Here is a 21,429-nt window from a genome sequence, read left to right as displayed (position 1 = left end):
GCTGAAGAAAACTAGCAAAGCCCAGAAGGAAACTGACTTGCCTCAAAGCAGGTTGTCAAATACAGTAGCAAATTCTGGTTGAATGAAATATTTTTCAAAAGGAAGTAGAAATATTAAACCAAAATAAACCTCCCATCTGGGTCCAATATCCAATAAACTAAAAAAATCCTCAGCAAATCTCCTAGATTTAATCATTTCTACCACTATAAAGAATTATATTTAATGAGGAAAGGTGATTAAGCAATACACTAAAAGGGTTCTAGTTCTTGGAGCATACTGAGCATTTTTCGGCCATTTGTCAGGTGGAAAGTGCTCTGGTGAACACAACTCTGCCTCCCTCTGGTTCTCACTCTCCTATTTTCACATCACCATCCAGGAAAATGTCTGCCTTACTCAGTTCGTGTCTACCTGTCCTACGTCCCACAGGTTCCAGATTTCAAAATGAATTTTATCTTCATGGACAAGCGTCATGGCAACTAAGGACAGCACTGCTATGCATTAAATAGTAAAGCCGTGTTCCACAAAGGGTCACAAGCCCTAGGTCCAGAGATAACAAAGGACCCGTGGTCTGTGTGATACACACATGTGAACAGCACTTAAAACGAAGTGTGAAGAGTCCTGAGAGAAGAAGTACAAAGTGCAGAGAGGACCAGACCCAACCTGGCTGTCATGGCAAGTTCGTGGCCCAGGTGAGCCCAAGAAGCAAATAGGAGTGAACCAGGGCACATAACACACACATATATACATGCACACACATAGACACATGCCTACATATATGTGCACACTCAAGGACATGCTTGTGTGCATCCAGTCATGTGCCTGAGACATAGGCACACATAAAATACCATGTAACACACGTGCATGTGAGGTGTGCGTGTACACACAACACATGGATGCACGTCTACACACAACGCACACACACAGCACACCCCACGTAGAAGTGACAGTGGAGGAACTCTCTGGAGCATTTCCTACCCATAAAAACTCTGCATGTTTGGAGAAGAGAAGCTGAGAGAAAGCACTGCCTGAAAGAACTTGGGTTATTATTGGATGTCAGAAAAAAGAAGGGATGAGAGGAATCATTTTGCATGCTGTCATTTCTCAGTATGAATTCCTAAATGACTAACCCCGTGGCTGTCGGTCTCCCAGGCTGAGGAAGAGGGCAGCTGACAGTCTGTGGGTCTGCGGGTCAGACTCTTTGAGAAGGAAAGGAGTTTGGTAAAGGGTCAATGGTTACACGTAGGAAAAGCAGAATTTTTAGAGACCAACTTAAGCCAATCAGTTCTTTCATCAATATTGGGGGCTTTAGCTCAAATATTATAAAGATGTAGGAGTGCTACCCTCCCACTCCTGCAAACTGGCTTCTGAACGCTACAGCTTTTCACCCCTGGTGATTCAACTGGATCTTTTTATATCTTCATCTCTCTCTTCTTCATATTCATGTTCTCATTCCATTATTTGGCATATTTTCAAGTTTAATTGCATGTGTTTTAAGGTTTTTCTGCTCCTTCCATCATCTCTGTCATTTCCAGGTCTGTTTTTATTAATTTTTCTCCTATAAGTACATCTTTTCTTCTTCTTCCCATGCCTGATGGGTTTTGACTGATGCCAGGCACTAAAAACGTGACATTGTTGAGTGCTGGGCATCCAGTCAAAACCTGTAGGATTACTGTGTTTATATGATTAGCTAACCTCACCATGTTTATGAACACAAGAATTACACTATTGGTGAGGAAGGAAATACACAATATATGAAAGAAATACAATATAACAGGAATAAATGAAACTGAACCTAAAGATCTTCTATCTCCTTTTCCTCTAATAACACTTAGGACTATACATCTTTCATCTAATTTTGAGGTAGTATAATACCAGAATAATCGATAAATGGGTATTTTGACATCCAACTATCCAAAGTCAAGATGAATGGATAGGGCAGCTACACAATCAGAAATTGTGGGAATTTCTTTCATAATTTCTGATATCAGTAGAAATACAGTGGCTCCTCACAAAAAGGATAGGCAGAGGAGTTCACACAGGCTGCTCAGCGACTACGGGAACTACTGACCATTTTAGGGGCTGCTATTCTTCACCGCTATTTTCCCCAGGATGTGCATCTTCAGAACTGGAAAACAATATCAATGTCTCTCTCAGTTGGAGGTTTTTCCAAAACACTGAAGCATTTATGTGCAGAGCATATTGTCTTTTCCCTTTTCTGCCCCCATGTTAAAAAAAAAATTATCTAATTTTCTATAAGCCAAGTCAGAGAACCCTGGACCACAAACCAGAAACTCACAGAACTAGTTCTAGCTTGAGTTCCTTCTCAGAAAATAAGATTAACTTAAGCAATGGTTTTGCTGCTATGCTGCTGCTGCTGCTAAGTCACTTCAGTAGTGTCTGACTCGTTGCGACCCTATGAACCATAGCTCACCAGGCTCTTCATCCATGGGATTCTCCAAGCAAGAATACTGGAGTGGGTTGCCATTCTCTCCTCCAGGGGATCTTCCCGACCCAGGGATCGAACCCGCGTCTCTTATGTCTCCTGCACTGGCAGGCAGGTTCTTTACCACTAACATCACCTATGAAGCCCCTTTGGGTAGCCTTTCCTTTTTCCAGGGGATCTTCCCAACCCAGGATTGAACCCAGGTCTCTCGCATTGCAGGTGGATTATTTACCAGCTGAGCCACAAGGGAAGCCCTTTGCTGCTATAATAGTTTTCAAAAATAAAAACTGGTGCTACTTAAAAAAATAATCCACACAAACTCCCCAGACAAGTATGTCTGAAAAAAAGTTTTGTGCTGGTCAAACCTGCTACTGAATGGAAGAAACACATAAAGGGGTGGGCGGGAAGGAGGCGGGAAGGAGTCATCTCTGCTAAGGAAGGGCAGATCAGATCACTGTCTTCCCACAAGGTCTGAGAATCTGAATGACAATGCCTGGTTTGTACATCTGGGTTTTCCCTGCAGCTACTTTCTTTAAGAAAACAAGAAACTCTGCATCCTACTTTCTGTCAAACCATATATAGAAAAGTCTCACCAGGAGATTTTTGAGGATTATGAAGCACAGCCTAGAAATACCTATTAGTAGAGGTCTAAAGTGTGTGACAAGAAAGTGTACATATACAATTTCCCTTTTAAGGAAAAGAATTTCCTTATCACTCGTCATGAATATACTTTTTTAAAAAATTCAACACTTGGAATATACATGTGTGCCTGATGACAGGTAAAAAGAGAATCAAATATAAATATAGAGAGGTCCCAGAGAGAGGAAGAGACGCTTACACCAAAAGTTAGTTTGTTTTATTTTAAGAACATAGGGAATGCATTCTATGTTTAAGATTTGCTCAAATGTTTCTTTTTCAATTACATTTTTTTTCATCTCAAATAGACAATTAACACTATCCATTGTAATTGTGGTATTACCACAATTAATGGCATTATTAATTATATTGAGTTGGCCAAAATGTTTGTTCTGGTTTTTCCATAAGATGACAGATGGAGAAAAACTCCAACGAACTTTTTGGCCAACTCAATAGTAGTTTATAAACAGTGTAACATCGGATCAATGGTAAAGAGCCTGCCTTCCAACGCAGGAGTTGTGGGTTTGATCCTTGGGTCAAGAAGATCCCCTGGAAAAGGAAATGGCAACCTACTCCAGTATTCTTGCCTGGGAAAACCCATGGACAAAGGAGCCTGGTGGGCTACAGTCTATGAGGGTGCAAAAGAGTCCGACATGACTTAGTGACTAAATGGCAATAACTGTGATGTGGTATCATTACAACTAATAACAGTATCACTAGTTATATGTAAGAGTACTGTATAACACTGGACATTAATAACAGTATCACTAGTCACATGCTGTGATAGTACTGGATAACAGTTGACAGTAATTAACAACTTCCACTGTGATTTAGTATTGCTACAATTAATAATAGTATCATTAGCTACATATTGTAATAGTATTGTATTTGCTATTTGCTAAGTCACTTCAGTCATGTCCGACTCTGTGTGACCCCATAGACAGCAGCCCAGCCGGCTCCGCCGTCCCTGGGATTCTCCAGGCAAGAACACTGGAGTAGGTTTTCATTTCCTTCTCCAATGCATGAAAGTGAAAAGTGAAAGTGAAGTCGCTCAGCTGTGTCCGACTCTTAGCAACCCCATGGACTGCAGCCTTCCAGGCTCCTCCACCCATGGGATTTTCCAGGCAAGAGTACTGGAGTGGGGCGTCATTGCCTTCTCCAATAGTATTGTATAACACTAGACATTAATTCGGAGAAGGTGATGGCACCCTACTCCAGTACTCTTGCCTGGAAAATCCCATGGATGGAGGAGCCTGGTAGGCTGCAGTCCATGGGGTCTCGAAGAGTTGGACACGACTGAGCGACTTCACTTTCACTTTTCACTTTCATGCATTGGAGAAGGAAACGGCAACCCACTCCAGTGTTCTTGCCTGGAGAATCCCAGGGATGGGGGAGCCTAGTGGGCTGCAGTCTATGGGGTCCCACAGAGTCGGGCAGGACTGAAGCAACTTAGGAGCAGCAGCAGCAGACATTAATTAACAACTTCCACTGTGATTTAGTATTGCTACAATTAAAAATAGCATGATTCAGTTCAGTTCAGTCGCTCAGTCATGTCCAACTCTTTGCGACCCCATGAATCACAGCACGCCAGGCCTCCCTGTCCATCACCAACTCCTGGAGTTCACTCAAACTCATGTCCATCGAGTCAGTGATGCCATACAGCCATCTCATCCTCTGTCGTCCCCTTCTCCTCCTGCCCCCAATCCCTCCCAGCATCAGGGTCTTTTCCAATGAGTCAACTCTCCGCGTGAGGTGGCCAAAGTACTGGAATTTCAGCTTCAGCATCAGTCCTTTCAATGAACACCCAGGACTGATCTCCTTTAGGATAGACTGGTTGGATCTCCTTGCAGTCCAAAGGACTCTCAAGAGTCTTCTCCAACACCACAGTTCAAAAGCATCAATTCTTCGGCACTCGGCTTTCTTCACAGTCCAACTCTCACATCCATACATGACCACAGGAAAAACCATAGCCTTGACAAGACGGACCTTTGTTGGCAAAGTACTGTCTCTGCTTTTCAATATGCTATCTAGGTTGGTCATAACTTTCCTTCCAAGGAGTAAGCGTCTTTTAATTTCATGGCTGCAATCACCATCTGCAGTGATTTTCGAGTCCTAAAACATAAAGTCTGATACTGTTTCCACAGTTTCCCCATCTATTTCCCAAGAAGTGATGGGACTAGATGCCATGATCTTAGTTTTCTGAATGTTGAGCTTTAAGCCAACTTTTTCACTCTCCTCTTTCACTTTCATCAAGAGGCTTTTTAGTTCCTCTTCACTTTCTGCCATAAGGGTGGTGTCATCTGCATATCTGAGGTTATTGATATCTCTCCTGGCAATCTTGATTCCAGCTTGTGCTTCTTCCAGCTCAGCATTTCTCATGATGTACTCTGCATAGAAGTTAAACAAGCAGGGTGACCGTATACAGCCTGGACGTACCCCTTTTCCTATTTGGAACCAGTCTATTGTTCCATGTCCAGTTCTAACTGTTGCTTCCTGACCTGCATATAGGTTTCTCAAGAGGCAGGTCAGGGGGTCTGGTATTCCCATCTCTTTCACAATTTTCCACAGTGGACTGTGATCCACACAGTCAAAGGCTTTGGCATAGTCAATAAAGCAGAAACAGATGTTTTTCTGGAACTCTCTTGCTTTTTCAATGATCCAGCAGATGTTGGCAATTTGATTTCTGGTTCCTCTGCTTTTTGTAAAACCAGCTTGAACATCTGGAAGTTCATGGTTCACGTATTGCTGAAGCCTGGCTTGGAGAATTTTGAGCATTACTTTACTAGCATATGAGATGAGTGCAATTGTGTGGTAGTTTGAGCATTCTTTGGCATTGCCTTTCTTTGGGATTGGAATGAAAACTGACCTTTTCCAGTCCTGTGGCCACTGCTGAGTTTTCCAAATTTGCTGGCATATTGAGTGCAGCACTTTCACAGCATCATCTTTCAGGATTTGAAATAGCTCAACTGGAATTCCATCACCTCCACTAGCTTTGTTTGTAGTGATGCTTTCTAAGGCCCACTTGACTTTACATTCCAGGATGTCTGGCTCTAGGTCAGTGATCCCACCATCGTGATTATCCGGGTCGTGAAGCTCTTTTTTGTACAGTTTTTCTGTGTATTCTTGCCACCTATTCTTAATATCTTCTGCTTCTGTTAGGTCCATACCATTTCTGTCCTTTATTGAGCCCAACTTTGCATGAAATGTGATTTAGTAATGCTACAATTAAAAACAGCTTGATTACATGTATAGAATAAACAGTGTTAGGTTTATGATTGTGCTATTGCTACCCTTCCTTCCAATTCCCTCTGAGGATGACAGGCAAATGAGACATTACCAACCTACCAATTAACCATTCAATTTCTGAAAACGCTGGAAAAAATTACAAGTCTGTTCTCCAGATGTGACCAGGATGGATTTGGAAGACTCATGAGAAAGCTGGCAGCAGAGACAATCTCCAAAAACTCCTGAAAAGTTGCTGAAACTCCCAGTTCTCATACAACATCTCTCAGCTCTAGAAATCCCACCTTGGGCTCAAATTCCCCTTGTTAAAGAGTATGATGTCAGGAAGGGTGCTCAAGAACAGGAGGAAAAATGTCTTATCCCTGGGCAGGCAGAGGGTCACCCAGGCTCCTGGCCATCGTGGGTCTTCATCTTGTCAGCCATAAACACGGGTTCCCACACAGGGCACGCAGCAAGCAGCAAGGCTCTGGGCCTGTGCCCACACATGTGAGGTCCCATTCCCCTCTCACCCAGGATAAGAAAGTGGGAGAGGGTAGGAGTAGTCAGCTCCCTGCCACCACCTCTCGGTTACTCCAGGCAAACCTCCAGACAAAAAAAACAGCAGTGTGGGTTAGAACCAGCTGCAGAAAGCATCAAACACCAAAACTGAAAACTTGAGGATTTAACTGAGAAGTACTTCTTGTGAGGAAATGTCTGTCAAAAGACCTGATACGTGGCAACATTAAATGAACAGTTATTACTGACTGTACATGAAGGCTAAACTTAGAACAGTCTGCAGGATCGATCCCACCATCACATGAAACCCTGGTCTATCTTAACTTGCTCTTTAATGGGTTTGTCCTCTTTTTCTCTCATTTACTCATTCATTTATTTGTTCATTCATTTCAAAGATATTAACTGAACAGCTGCTATGGGCCAGGCTCTGTATCAGAGGTTAAGGGTCACCTTGTCAACCACACACAAAACCTCAAGCTATGACCAGAGCCAGGAGGAAGAGCTCGCAGTGTGAAGGAGACCTGAACTAGTCTCAGCCACCAAGGGGGCAGCATTTTCCCAGAAGTCTGAAGAAGGAGAAGAGCTCATTAAGTTCACAGGAAGGGGGGTGTCTCATCCAAAGAGAACAGGGGTGTGAAGCCCCCAGGAACAACGAGAAGGATGTGAAGTTGAGGCCAGGAGGTGAGAGGGAGTCTGAGCAGAGATGCAGTGAGGTATTATCAGCCACCTTACAGATTGAGGGTTCATCACTGAAGCATTTAAAATGTAATAAAGCCTTAAATGTAAAGGTCATTTCAGGTGCAGAACAGAAATTGAGTGTAAAAAACGGGATGAGAAGGGTGACGTAACACAGAGTAATGAAGACAAAATGATGAACGGAGTGCAGCCAAGAGGCCAAACCACTGAGGAATTTGTGATGGACTGCACAGGGAGGAGGGAGGAGGTGACCGCTACAGAAGACTCCCAGATCTCTGGCTCGTGCACTTGGAAGGATATCAACCTTAACAGTTCAATGGAACTGCCGACCTGATGGCTAGGTGTATGTTTCTGAAGCTCTGAGAAGAGGTCTTGAATTAGAGACTTATTTGGGAACTATGCGTGTATGGGAGGCAACTGAACACACAGGCTGGATCAAACCACCTGAGGTGGAAGTAGGGAAAGAGGGCTGAGGACAGAGCCTTAAACATGTCTCAGACTGAAGGGTCAGGCAGAGAAACTAAGTCAGAGTACGAGACTAAGGTAAAGCAATCTGAGTGGAAAGAGCAAAAACGTATGGTGTGGTAAAACAAAGGAAAGAAGGGGAAAACGACCGAACAGACTGAATTCCACTGAGAGCAAGTATAAAAGGAGAAAGAAATACTCCTTCCATTTAACAACACAAAAAAGATAGAAATAGAGTGGAATATGTTAGTATATGAAAAGTGAGTGAAGACTGAGAAATGGAATACAACCCACTCTTTCACAAAATGTGGCTGTGCAGAGGGGGAGACGGTGGCGGTGGAAGGACAGTGACGGAGGCTTCAGTCCCCTTCACCTACCTGCTCAGGTTTAAATGCTTATGGAGGCAGGCCCTTCAGAGAGAGAAGTTGGAGACAGCTAAGAGGACAGAGCTGTGTGTTCCCAGAGCTGAATGGGAGCTGGGACAGGAGCACAGGTGGGAAGGGCCTGAGTCTGGTGAGAGGAAGGGACCAGCTGGTTCAAATCCACGTCAAGTCCTGGAGCTCCCTGTGCAGACCCGTGGAGAGTCTGGGGGCCCTCGAGCTGTATTTTGAGTCTGCAAACAAAGACTGGAAATAGCACTGGCCCACAGATTGCCTACAGGTAAGCCCCTCTGGGTGCAACACTCACTCAGTCTATAGGCAACCTCCCCTGGGCCTGCATCCCGGGGGGGGCACCCTGAGATTTGGAGACCTGTGCTTGTGTCACGCCCAGGCCAGGATCAATGTTGGAGAAGGTGCTGTGAGCATCTCTCTGGTAAAGTCTGGCACCATCTGGGGGCAAGGTCACTTCCCCAGACCTCTAAGAACCCCAACTCACTCAACCAAGGACAGGATCATCCCTCCCATTGGGCAGGTGCCCTCCACAACAACTTTCCTTTGTTAGATTTCTTCTTAGAATATTCAAGACCCATGTGATAGGATTTCCAGGCAAAAAAGAACATGCCTGGGATAGAGGTGGGAAAGGATATCAAGAATTAAATGCTACCTGCATTTGCCTACAGAGATTTTGTTTCAAGTTTTTAAAGCGATGTTTACAGCAACTTTACTCATAATTGTCACAATTGGAAGCAACCAAGATGTCCTTTGGGATGTGATGGATAAATTCTAGCAGAACTCCCAGAAGCCTGAGGCTGTGCAGCCCATGAAGCTGCTGCACGCAGTGAGGGTGGGGAGGGAACACCAGGAGGCAGAAAGAAGGCGAGTCAGCTGATGTTTACCGCCCCTGCATAACAGCGGCTCTTAGGGCCTCGCTCAGCCTTTACAATAACCCAAATAAAGGGGCTTTGTTGGGTCCAGTTTGCAGGTGAGGGTATGAGGCTCAGGGAAAGTGAGGGCTGGTCATGGGACCTGGGATTGAGGTAAGGATTCTGGTCCTCAGTGTGATGAGAGCAGCAAAAAGGTACTGACCCCAGGTGTGGATACCAGACTGACCACAAGACAGGGCCCAGTGGGGAAAGGACAGCAGGCTGCATGGGAGGGAAAGGACCATGTGGTGGACCTGGGCCCGTGCTGGATGCTGAGGCAGCAGTCTCCTCTGCCTCTGTCCAGGGACTGTGGGTATGAAAGGATCACTGAAAATAGGGGTCTGTGGGCTACGTAGAAGGGGCCCAAAAAGACACCAGGCTGCTGGCTATAACAAGCCACATGCATCACATAATCACCCTCCTTCTGGATAGCAACGTCAGCCAGCAGAGGACACAGCTGACCAGGCATCTGGATCAGCCCACAGATCAGTTCCATCTGTATCTGTTTCACGTCTGCTCCCTGTGGGTGTTGGGGTGACACAGAAACTTATATGGAGATCCTGCTGGATGTGACAATGCCCAGAGAGCAGCAAAGGGCTGCCAGGATGAAGGCCCGCAGAATGGAGGCCCACAGGATGGAGACCCACAGCATGGAGGCCTACAGCGTGGAGGCTCACAGAGTGGAGGCCCACAGGATGGAGAGCCACAGGATGGAGACCCACAGCGTGGAGGCTCACAGAGTGGAGGCCCACAGCGTGGAGGCCCACAAAATGGAGGTCCATAGGATGGAGGCTCACAGCACAGAGGGCCACAGGATGGAGACCCACAGCATGGAGGGCAAGACCATCACGGATGATGAAAGCTACTAGGGGTTTCCCAAGCAAAGCCCAAGCAAAGTATCGAAGAGCCACTTAAGGGGGGAATGTGATAAAGATGAATGATGAAAAGGATGAGATCACGAATCTCAAGAGATTCAGGCAAAACCAAAGTCACACAGATCTAGACGGCCCCTGATGGCCACAGACCTGCGCCAGAGGGAACCCTCACAAGTCAGGAAACATGAAGAATAGACCAGTGTTCATAGTTAGGAACAGAAGAAATTCCAGCATTTCAACTGGAATTCGGGCGTCCACGCTTTATGTAGTAAGTTTTAAGCAAAAAAAAAAAAAGTGGGGGGGTTGTGCAATAATAATTAAGATTGAATCATAACCCAAACTAATTTATTATTCTTGTCATTAAGAGGGCAAAGATAGTCCAGAGTATCATGGTATCATGTGATTAACCCAGGACAGAAAGCATACTTGGAAAGAGAAATCCCTTCACAGGATCTTCTGGTTAAAGGTTAACTTCCAAGACATGTTCATTCCAGTTCAGCAAAAGCCTGCTCTGAATTGTATTATTTATTTCACATTAGCCTGCTATTATATTCAACATTCTAGGGGTGAGAGGAGCCATCTACTTGATTCAGTCATGTGATATGGAGCACAGACAGGCGTTATTAATACCACTCCTCATTCCAAACTCCTAGCTTGCAAAATATGTGAATCATGTTACCACATAGTCACCAAGGCAGACTTATGAAGTGCCCCAGGCTGACTCTACAAATGCAAGTCACATATTCTGCAGGAGGTTCTGGAAGAGGGGTTGCAGTCTATTCCAGGAAGCCGAGGAAGTGTCACAAGATAGACATGCGCCAATTTGAACTGCCAAGTGGGTGTCTTCCCATTTTACATACCCAGTGGTTTCTAAATAATGGACATGTCAGCTGCCCAGATGCTAGATCCGTTACAGGTTCTGATGGGTTGCCCCACATCCCGTCGTAAGCCTGGGTCCATGTCCCCCAGGAAACTAAAAGTGGAGACTGGAGGACCTGATGGGGAAGATGGCCAGGTGGTTGGGACTCAGCAGGAAAGCAGATTTTTGGAACATTAGAGTCTCAGACCTGGATCATACTGAGAGAATCATGGAAATCATTTGGAAACCTGACAGGGGCATGGCAGAATGAGGCAGCCTGCCAGTCAGAAGGGACCAGACACAACCTAGCACTCTGAGAATGGCTACTACGTATCATGTTGATGCAGAACTGTTCACATGCTAGGGAGAGAAGCTCTGGCCTCTCAATAAACAAGTCTGTGACCCTCAGGCAGATCAAAAATAAACCAAAAGAAGATGAGATTAATTCATAAGCACGTATTCTCAAAGTCCTCTGAGTCTGTCTGAAGGACGTCAGCACACACTGCAGCTTCTATCACACCTTGTCTGTACCACACAGGAGTCAGTTACTCCAACTTGGATACTTTGTACCCAAGGAACACTCACTGTCTCAGTACTCACTGGGCTGCCATAGCAGGACTGGGATGTTTCAAACCCACACCTATTTTGGCTCTTACTTTCACCCTACTAATGGGTTTGGTATGCCTGCAGAGAATACAATTCCAGTTTTTAAAATTTGTTCTGTACTGATTGTGAGTCATGTAAAGGGACAATGGTTTGATGGTGTAACTGAATATATAGCCACAATGGTCTGAAAGATGTTTATTATTGACTGAATGTTTATGTCCACGTCCTCAAAATTCATATGTCAAAACCCTACTCCCCTCTATGTGATGTATAAAGAGATGGGGCCTTTGGGCAGTGATTAGACGAGGCCATGAAAGTGGGGCAGTCATGAATCAGATTAATGCCTCTACAAGAGTCACAGAAAGCTTGCATCTCCTCTCCGCCCTCAGCCGTGCAAAGATGAAATGAGAGAAGTTGGTGTCCGCACCATGGAGAGCTCTCACATTGGCCCTCTGATCTCTACTTCCAGGCTCTACAACTCTGAGAAATAAACATATTCCTTTATAAATTGCCTAATCTATGATATTCTTTGTTGGATCATCAAAAAAGCAAGAGAGTTCCAGAAAAACACGTACTTTTGCTTTATTGACTATACCAAAGCCTTTGACTGTGTGGATCACAACCACCTGTGGAAAATTCTTCAAGAGATGGGAACACCAGACCACCTGACCTGCCTCCTGAGAAATCTGTATGCAGGATCAAGAAGCAACAGTTAGAACTGGACACGGAACAATGGACTGGTTCCAAATTGGGAAAGGAGTACGTCAAGGCTATATGTTGTCACCTTGCTTATTTAACTTCTATGCAGAGTACATCACACAAAATGCCAGGCTGGATGAAGTACAAGCTGGAATCAAGATTGCTAGGAGAAATATCAATAATCTCAAATATGCAGATGATACCACCCTTATGGCAGAAAGCAAAGAACTAAAGAGCCTCTTGATGAAAGTGAAAGAGGAGAGTGAAAAGTTGGCTTAAAACTCAACATTCAGAAAACTAAAATCATGGCATCTGGTCCCATCAGTTCATGGCAAATAGATGGGGAAACAATGGAAACAGTGATAGACTTTATTTTCTTGGGCTCCAAAATCACTGCAGATGGTGACTGTAGCCATGAAATTAAAAGATGCTTGCTCCTTGGAAGAAAAGCTATGACCAACCTAGATAGCATATTAAAAAGCAGAGACATTACTTTGCCAACAAAGTCCGTCTAGTCAAGGCTATGGTTTTTCCAGTAGTCATGTATGAATGTGAGAGTTGGACTATAAAGAAAGCTGAGCGCTGAAGAATTGATGCTTTTAAACTGTGACATTGGAGAAGACTCTTGAGAGTCCCTTGGACCGAAAGATCCAACCAGTCCATCCTAAAGAAAATCAGTCCTGAATATTCATTGGAAGGACTGATGCTGAAGCTGAAACTCTAGTACTTTGGCCACCTGATGCGAAGAACTGACTCACTGGAAAAGACCCTGATGCTGGGAAAGATTGAAGGCAGGAAGAGAAGGGGACCACAGAGAATGAGATGGTTGGATGACATCATTGACTCAATGGACATGAGTTTGAGTAAACGCTGGGAGTTGGTGATGGACAAGGAGGTCTGGCATGCTGCAGTTCATGGGGTCGCAAAGAGTCGGACACGACTGAGCGACTGAACTGAATGTGAGCGCCAGGCTCAGCTCCAGCAGGAAAAATGATTATCATCCTAAAATCAGAAGTAACTCTGATACATACTATGGCATATAAGCACAAGAAGAATTTTCCCTTATTCAGATGACAGTCTATTCGATTGAAATTATACTGCAGAACCTTGTTTAGGAATGAGAAGAACAGAATGAGTGAATTAGAAAGCATAGAGTTTCTGCCATCTACTTCCATACTAACTCACAGAAGGCTTAAAATTTGCTATTTGTGGACTTGTTGGAACGTAATCCCAGTAGCACTAAGTTTGGACTACTTGATTAGTTAAAACAAGTGGACATTCTGTAGCTATCAATACATTAATAGTATATTTAGCAAAACATTAAATTTTTAAAATTACTTTAATAAAACATTTGATTAAATGTAATTTGTTTTAAAATTATGTGTTTTTTAATCAAGAAGAGGCAGTAATTAGCTTTGATTCTGAAGCTACTATAAAGCAGGAGCATACTTATAATTTCATCAAATAAGGGATATATGCCAGGGTGCAGGAGGGGACTGAGTCTGTGACCTGTGTTTGTATGAATAACTAAACATTTGCTATGCCTGGGGGATTTGTTGGTAATTTAATTTCAGACCAATTAACAGTGAATTTGACAGTCCCAATTAACCAGATAATCAAGAATCCCCATACAGCATGGATCTCACTTAAGAATATTCTAAATGTGGGCATTCATTTCAACTAACATTTTGAAAAAGAGTCCAGAAATCTAAATCATTGAAATCAGTGGCAGTATTTCCCTGCAAGAAATGTGTACTGTTTTAAAATCTTCGATGCACAAAATAAAAGCTCCACAATGGTCAATTACTAAAACACCTTATCAATATTGCTATGAATAGAGGAGTTCACTGAGCTCCTAAAGTATGTGTTAGGAGAGGTTCGTCACACATGTTATTACCTGGGCTAATCCTTAAACTCTCCCTGGAGTGAGATCTGATTATCCCCATAGCTGGCACGGAACCTGAGACCCAAGTGCCCACGTTAAGTGTCCAGAATGCGTGGGTCCAGGATCCCTTTGTAGCCTGAAGCCACAGCCTGGCTCCTTCCACCAGCCTGTTTGAAGGGTCCTAAGCAGAAATTCTCTTATTTACTCATGCATTCACTTAATACCTGTTTTGTAGCCCCAAACTATTTTAAAGTAGTTCCAAACATACTTAACAGTGAATTTTTTTTAACAATACTGATTCAAACTATGTTCACAGGCACTGAATGAATTTATGTGCCAAACTGGAACATATTAACAAGCTCTTGGTGTTATCCCGAAGCTCTTTAGACTTAAAATTATATAGAATACTAAAACAGGCTAACCTGATGACACCAGCTGTCAAGTTGTGAACTATTCTTCAAGTCGTAAAACATTCTTGACACTACTTATCAAGTTGTGTGTGTAAGAACCACACAGGTGTGTGTCTCCCAGATATGCTGTATGTACATGCAGTTGTGCTGGGAGGAGGCAGGAAGGTGTTCCTCCCTTTCACCTTTACAGGTGCTACTACACAGACCTGGATAACTGGTTGACTCAACTCATTTCAAGCACATGTAAGCCACATGAGCAGAAACTGAAAAACGACAGCTCATTCATTCCGAATTCTAGACCTGCTTGCTCAGCATAGATCTTTGTAGAGAATGGGATTAAGTTAAGTTCAAATTAAATTTTAAAAGAAAAAGAATAATATTCAACTTGTGCTGTGCTGTGCTCAGTCATTTCAGTCGTGTCTGACTCTTTGCAAACCTATGAACTGTACCTGCCAGTTTCCTATGCCTAAGGGATTCTCCAGGCAAGAATACTGGGGTGGGTTTCCATGCCCTCCTCCAGGGGATCTTCCCAACCCAGGGACTGAACCCACATCTCCTGCTCTTCCGCCTTGCAGGTAGATTCTTTGCCCACTGAGCCACCTGGGAAGCCCATTTTCAACATATTAAGAATTTTAAATTTTTTATTTAAAGCTAAAATGCCGTTTTGTTATACAAGACATAAGCCTTGATTTTTGTGAAGTGCACAGTCAATTCCTCTGGGAGTACCGATTGTTAATATTTATATTATAATGACAATGTTTTTAATTATTTGAATTAAAGCTTGTACCTTTTGTAGGTGTATATCAAGCAAAAATACCTCATCGGAATTCCTTTGAGGATCTCTAAGCATGCATTATTAGAGTGGATGCCAATATCAACTTTTCACAAAGATTTACTCATGCTTAAGTTAGGATACTGGACATATGGTTTGTGGAAATATTTGATGCATTTGCATAAGACATACAAGTTTTGGAAGAATGACCATTTTAATCAGGCTGACTAACTGAGAAGAGAAGAGGGAGGTGTGACCATCTGTTTAACTTTGTCTTGATTTTATTTAGCACCTGCAAAAAAATTAGATTTGAGCCACTTCTGTACCAAGGACATGTGAAGAATCCATCTAGGAATGCCTCCCGTGTCCTTCTCAAGGAAAGGAAAGGTCAAGTTATAAACAAACCACACAAACACACACACACAGACTATCTACCCTCTGAAATCTAAAGTCTGTAGTTTTATATTTTACTTGATAACTCTGAGTCTTGATTTCAAGATTATAACATTCAGCATATATGCTAATATTTGCTGATACACATAAAGGCAAATAGGAAAAAGGTGAAGTCATTATGTGTAGGAATGATAGAAGCTTCTGATCTGAGAGGCAGTTTTACAATGTGCCAATTCAAAACTGTTCACATAATGGTTATACTGTGGGTACATTCACCATCTTCCCTATGAAGGAATGTCTCTACATGAATACTGACATGAAAATAAAGGAAATCCCAAGTTATATTTCAATAAGTAGTGTCTAGACCTCAGTAGGCACTCAATAAATATCAACTGAATTAAGAGCATTCTATAGTTTTCTGAAGATTTTTAAATATTAGGTTTGAACCTAAATATATTTCCTCATCTATAAAGATTATCCTGAGGTTTTTGTCCCTGCAGTTCTTGAAAAACAGTATGTGATAAATACTCTGATGTCGAAATTTTTGAAATTTTCTTACATTCTTGACTAAACACCCTTTGGTGACAGTAACTTCCCTCTTTCATATCGGTCTTATTGATGATATAATTATGAGCCTTTCAAAGACAGCTGTTGTTATAGTTCTCTATTTCATTAATTTCTGTCCTTATAATTGTCCTCTTACTTTTCTGATTTTACTCTGATGCTCATTTTCCCCCCTAACTTTTCAACTTGAAAATTCAGCTTGTTTTCAGTCTTCTTTGTATTTCTGGTTACATTTATAACTTCCCATCTGAGTACTGCTTTAGTGCTGTCCCTCACATTTTGGTATGTCACCCAATTTTCAGAATTGCTCTTATGATTTCCTTTTTAATCCAAGAGTTGTTTTTGTAGCATTATTTTAGGTTTTTGAAATTAATTTTGTTAAGCTTATTTTGTTAATTAGGTCTAACAAGCAATAGCTGGAACTGGACATGGACCAACAGACTGGTTCCAAAAAGGAAAAGGAATTCATCAAGGCTGTATATTGTCACCCTGCTTATTTAACTTATAGGCGGAGATCATCATGAGAAACGCTGGACTAGAAGGAACACAAGCTGGAATCAAGATTGCCGGGAGAAATATCAATAAACCTCAGATATGCAGATGACACCACCCTTACGGCAGAAAGCGAAGAGGAACTAAAAAGCTTCTTGATGAAAGTGAAAGTGGAGAGTGAAAAAGTTGGCTTAAAGCTCAACATTCAGAAAACGAAGATCATGGCATCCGGTCCAATCACTTCGTGGGAAATAGATGGGGAAACAGTGGCAACAGTGTCAGACTTTATTTTTTTGGGCTCCAAAATCACTACAGATGGTGACTGCAGCCATGAAATTAAAAGACACTTACTCCTTGGAAGGAAAGTTATGACCAACCTAGATAGCATATTGAAAAGCAGAGACAGTACTTTGCCAACAAAGGTTTGTCTGGTCAAGGCTATGGTTTTTCCTGTGGTCATGTATGGATGTGAGAGTTGGACTGTGAAGAAGGCTGAGTGCTGAAGAATTGATGCTTTTGAACTGTGGTGTTGGAGAAGACTCTTGAGAGTCCCTTGGACTGCAAGGAGATCCAACCAGTCCATTCTGAAGGAGATCAGCCCTGGGATTTCTTTGGAAGGAATGATGCTAAAGCTGAAACTCCAGTACTTTTGCCACCTCATGTGAAGAGTTGACTCATTGGAAAAGACTCTGATGCTGGGAGGGATTGGGGGCAAGAGGAGGAGGGGACGACAGAGGATGAGATGGCTGGATGTCATCACTGACTCGATGGACATGATTCTCAGTGAACTCCGGGAGTTGGTGATGGACAGGGAGGCCTGGCGTGCTGCGATTCATGGGGTTGCAAAGAGTCCGACACAACTGTGCAACTGATCTGATCTGATCTGATTGTATTTTTAGTCAAGTTTAGATGGTTCAGCTATTTTTCTTCTATAAATGTATTAAGATATGCAGAGTAGCCTGCTACAAAATCTTTTTTCGTAAGTATTCCATATGGGCAGCAGAAGTGGAAATTTCTATTTTTATATGTAAATTTACATATAGAATATATATGTATGCATACATATATATATATATATATATATATATATATATACTCGCACACTTGAAACTTCTGTATATGAGATTATCTTTTGTACTTTTTTTGTATACTTGAGTTGAAAATTTCCCAACATATATGTTAAAATCTCTAAAATCTATTTTCCCTATAATTTTATGAGTTGTACTTTCTGAATTTTTAGGCTATATCATGCATAAATATTGCATCTTCTGATTCATTTTTTCCAGTAAATTCTTTTTCTCTTATTATTGTTTTGAATTAAATTTCATCTCCATTTAAAATTGCTTTTTTGTTCATTTGCTTTATTTTTGCCTGATGTATCTGCATCTGAATCCATACTGTAATTTTCAACATTTCTGAATATCTTTATATGTCAATTATAGGTCATATATTGCTTTCTCTCATCAAAACTAAATCTGACACAAATACATTTTTATAATCATATTAAATATATCTTTATCATTTTACTCATGTTTCCTACATTTAATATTTTTTTCTTTTTAATGAGTACTGTAAATTTTATGCCACTTTATAACTGATAAATTTTATTATAATGTTCTAAGGTTAACACTACCTCATATTTAACATTTTAAAGCTGACAGTTTCCTAACACAGCTGCAGCATTTTTCCTTCTCACCAGGAGTACATGAGAGTTTCAGTTTCTCCACATATAGACAGACATTTGTTCTAAATTTTACCCATTCTAATGACATGCAATAGTGTCCCACTGTGCTCAGAATCCAAATTCCTCTGGTGAGCAGTGATGTTCTCGTATACTCTTCTTTTCCTGTCTCCTTAAGATGGAACCATGGGAGCATTACTTAGAACTTTTTCTTTCCTTAAACAAACATTTAAAGCTGTAAATATCCCTATAAAAACTGCATGCATCCCCAAAATATCAGTCCAGTTCAGTTCAGTTCATTCACTCAGTCATGTCCGACTCTTTGCGACCCCGTGGACTGCAGCATGCCAGGCTTCCCTGTCTATCACCAACTCCCAGGGCTTACTCAAACTCATCTCCATTGAGTCGGTGATGCCATCCAACCATCTCATCTTATGTCGTCCCCTTCTCTTCCTGCCTTTAATCTTTTCCAGAATCTGAGTCTTTTCCAATAAGTCAGTTCTTCCCATCAGGTGGCCAAAGTACCAGAGTTTCAGCTTCAGCATCAGTCCTTCCAATGAATATTCAGGACTCATTTCCTTTAGGATGGACTGGTTGGATCTTCTTTCAGTCCAAGGGACTCTCAAGAGTCTTCTCCAACGTCACAATTCAAAAGAATCAATTCCTTGGCGCTCAGAATTTTTTATAGTCCAACTTTCACATCCATACATGACTACTGAAAAAAAACATAGCTCTTACTGGATGGACTTTTGTTGGCAAAGAAATGCCTCTGCTTTTTAATATGCTGTCTAGGTTGGTCACAGCTTTTCTTCCAAGGAACAAGCATCTTTTAATTTCATGGCTGCAGTCACCATCTGCAGTGAATTTGGAGCCCCCAAAAATAAAGTCTGTCACTGTTTCCATTGTTTCCCCATCTATTTGCCATGAACTGATGGGACTGGAATGCCATCACCTCCACGAGCTTTGTTTGTGTGATGCTTTCTAAGGCCCACTTGACTTCACATTCCAGGATGTCTGGCTCTAGGAGAGTGACCACACCATCGTGATTATCTTGGTCGTGAAGATCTTTTTCGTACAGTTCTTCAGTATATTCTTGCCACCTCTTATTAATATCTTCTGCTTCTGTTAGGCCCATACCATTTCTGTCCTTTATCAAGCCCATCTTTGCATGAAATGTTCCCTTCAGTTCAGTACAGTTCAGTCGCTCAGTCGTGTCCGACTCTTTGCGACCCCATGAATTGCAGCACACCAGGCCTCCCTGTCCATCACTAACTCCCGGAGTTCACTCAGACTCACGTCCATCGAGTCAGTGATGCCATCCAGCCATCTCATCCTCTGTCGTCCCCTTCTCCTCCTGCCCCCAATCCCTCCCAGCATCAGAGTCTTTTCCAATGAGTCAACTCTTCGCATGAGGTGGCCAAAGTACTGGAGTTTCAGCTTTAGTATCATTCCTTCCAAAGAAATCCCAGGGCTGATCTCCTTCAGAATGGACTGGTTGGATCTCCTTGCAGTCCAAGGGACTCTCAAGAGTCTTCTCCAACACCACAGTTCAAAAGCATTAATTCAGCACTCAGCCTTCTTCACAGTCCAACTCTCACATCCATACATGACCACAGGAAAAACCATAGCCTTGACTAGACGGACCTTTGTTGGCAAAGTACTGTCTCTGCTTTTCAATATGCTATCTAGGTTGGTCATAACTTTCCTTCCAAGGAGTAAGCATCTTTTAATTTCATGGCTGCAGTCACCATCTGCAGTGATTTTGGAGCCCAAAAATATAAGGTCTGACACTGTTTTCACTGTTTCCCCATCTATTTCCCTTGGTATCTCTAATTTTCTAGAAGAGATTTCTAGTATTTCCCATTCTGTTGTTTTCCTCTATTTCTTTGCATTGATCACTGAGGAAGGCTTTCTTATCTCTTCTTGATATTCTTTGGAACTCTTCATTCAGATGCTTATATCATTCCTTTTCTCCTTTACTTTTCACTTCTCTTCTTTTCACAGCTATTTGTAAGGCCTCCTCAGACAGCCATTTTGCTTTATTGCATTTCTTTTCCATGCAGATGGTCTTGATCCCTGTCTCCTGTGCAATGTCACAAACCTCCATCCATAGTTCATCAGGCACTCTGTCTACCAGATCTAGTCCTTTAAATCTATTTCTCACTTCCACTGTATAATCATAAGGGGTTTGATTTAGGTCATACCTGAATGGTCTAGTGGTTTTCCCTACTTTCTTCAATTTAAATCTGAATTTGACACTAAGGAGTTCATGATCTGAGCCACAGTTAGCTCCTGGTCTTGTTTTTGTTGACTGTATAGAGCTTCTCCATCTTTGGCTGCAAAGAATATAATCAATCTGATTTCAGTGTTGACCGTCTGGTGATGTCCATGTGTAGAGTCTTCTCTTGTGTTGTTGGAAGAGGGTGTTTGCTACGACCAGTGCATTTTCTTGGCAAAGTTTGATTAGTCTTTGCCCTGCTTCATTCCGTATTCCAAGGCCAAATTTGCCTGTTACTCCAAGTGTTTCTTGATTTCCTACTTTTGCATTCCAGTCCCATATAATGAAAAGGACATCTTTTTTGGGTGTTGGTTCTAAAAGGTCTTGTAGGTCTTCATAGAACTGTTCAACTTCAGCTTCTTCAGTGTTACTGGTTGGGGCCTAGACTTAGATTACTGTGATATTGAATGGTTTGCCTTAGAAACGAACAGAGATCATTCTGTCGTTTTTGAGATTGCATCCAAGTACTGCATTTCCGACTCTTTTGTTGATCATGATGGCTACTCCATTTCTTCTAAGAGATTCCTGCCCGCAGTAGTAAATATAATGGTCATCTGAGTTTAATTCACCTATTCCAGTCCATTTTAGTTTGCAGATTCCTAGAATGTTGACGTTCACTCTTGCTACCTCCTAT

Source organism: Bos taurus, chromosome 13, assembly GCF_002263795.3.
Source record: "Bos taurus isolate L1 Dominette 01449 registration number 42190680 breed Hereford chromosome 13, ARS-UCD2.0, whole genome shotgun sequence".
Lineage (NCBI taxonomy): Eukaryota > Metazoa > Chordata > Mammalia > Artiodactyla > Bovidae > Bos > Bos taurus.
Note: the sequence above shows the minus strand (reverse complement) of the source record.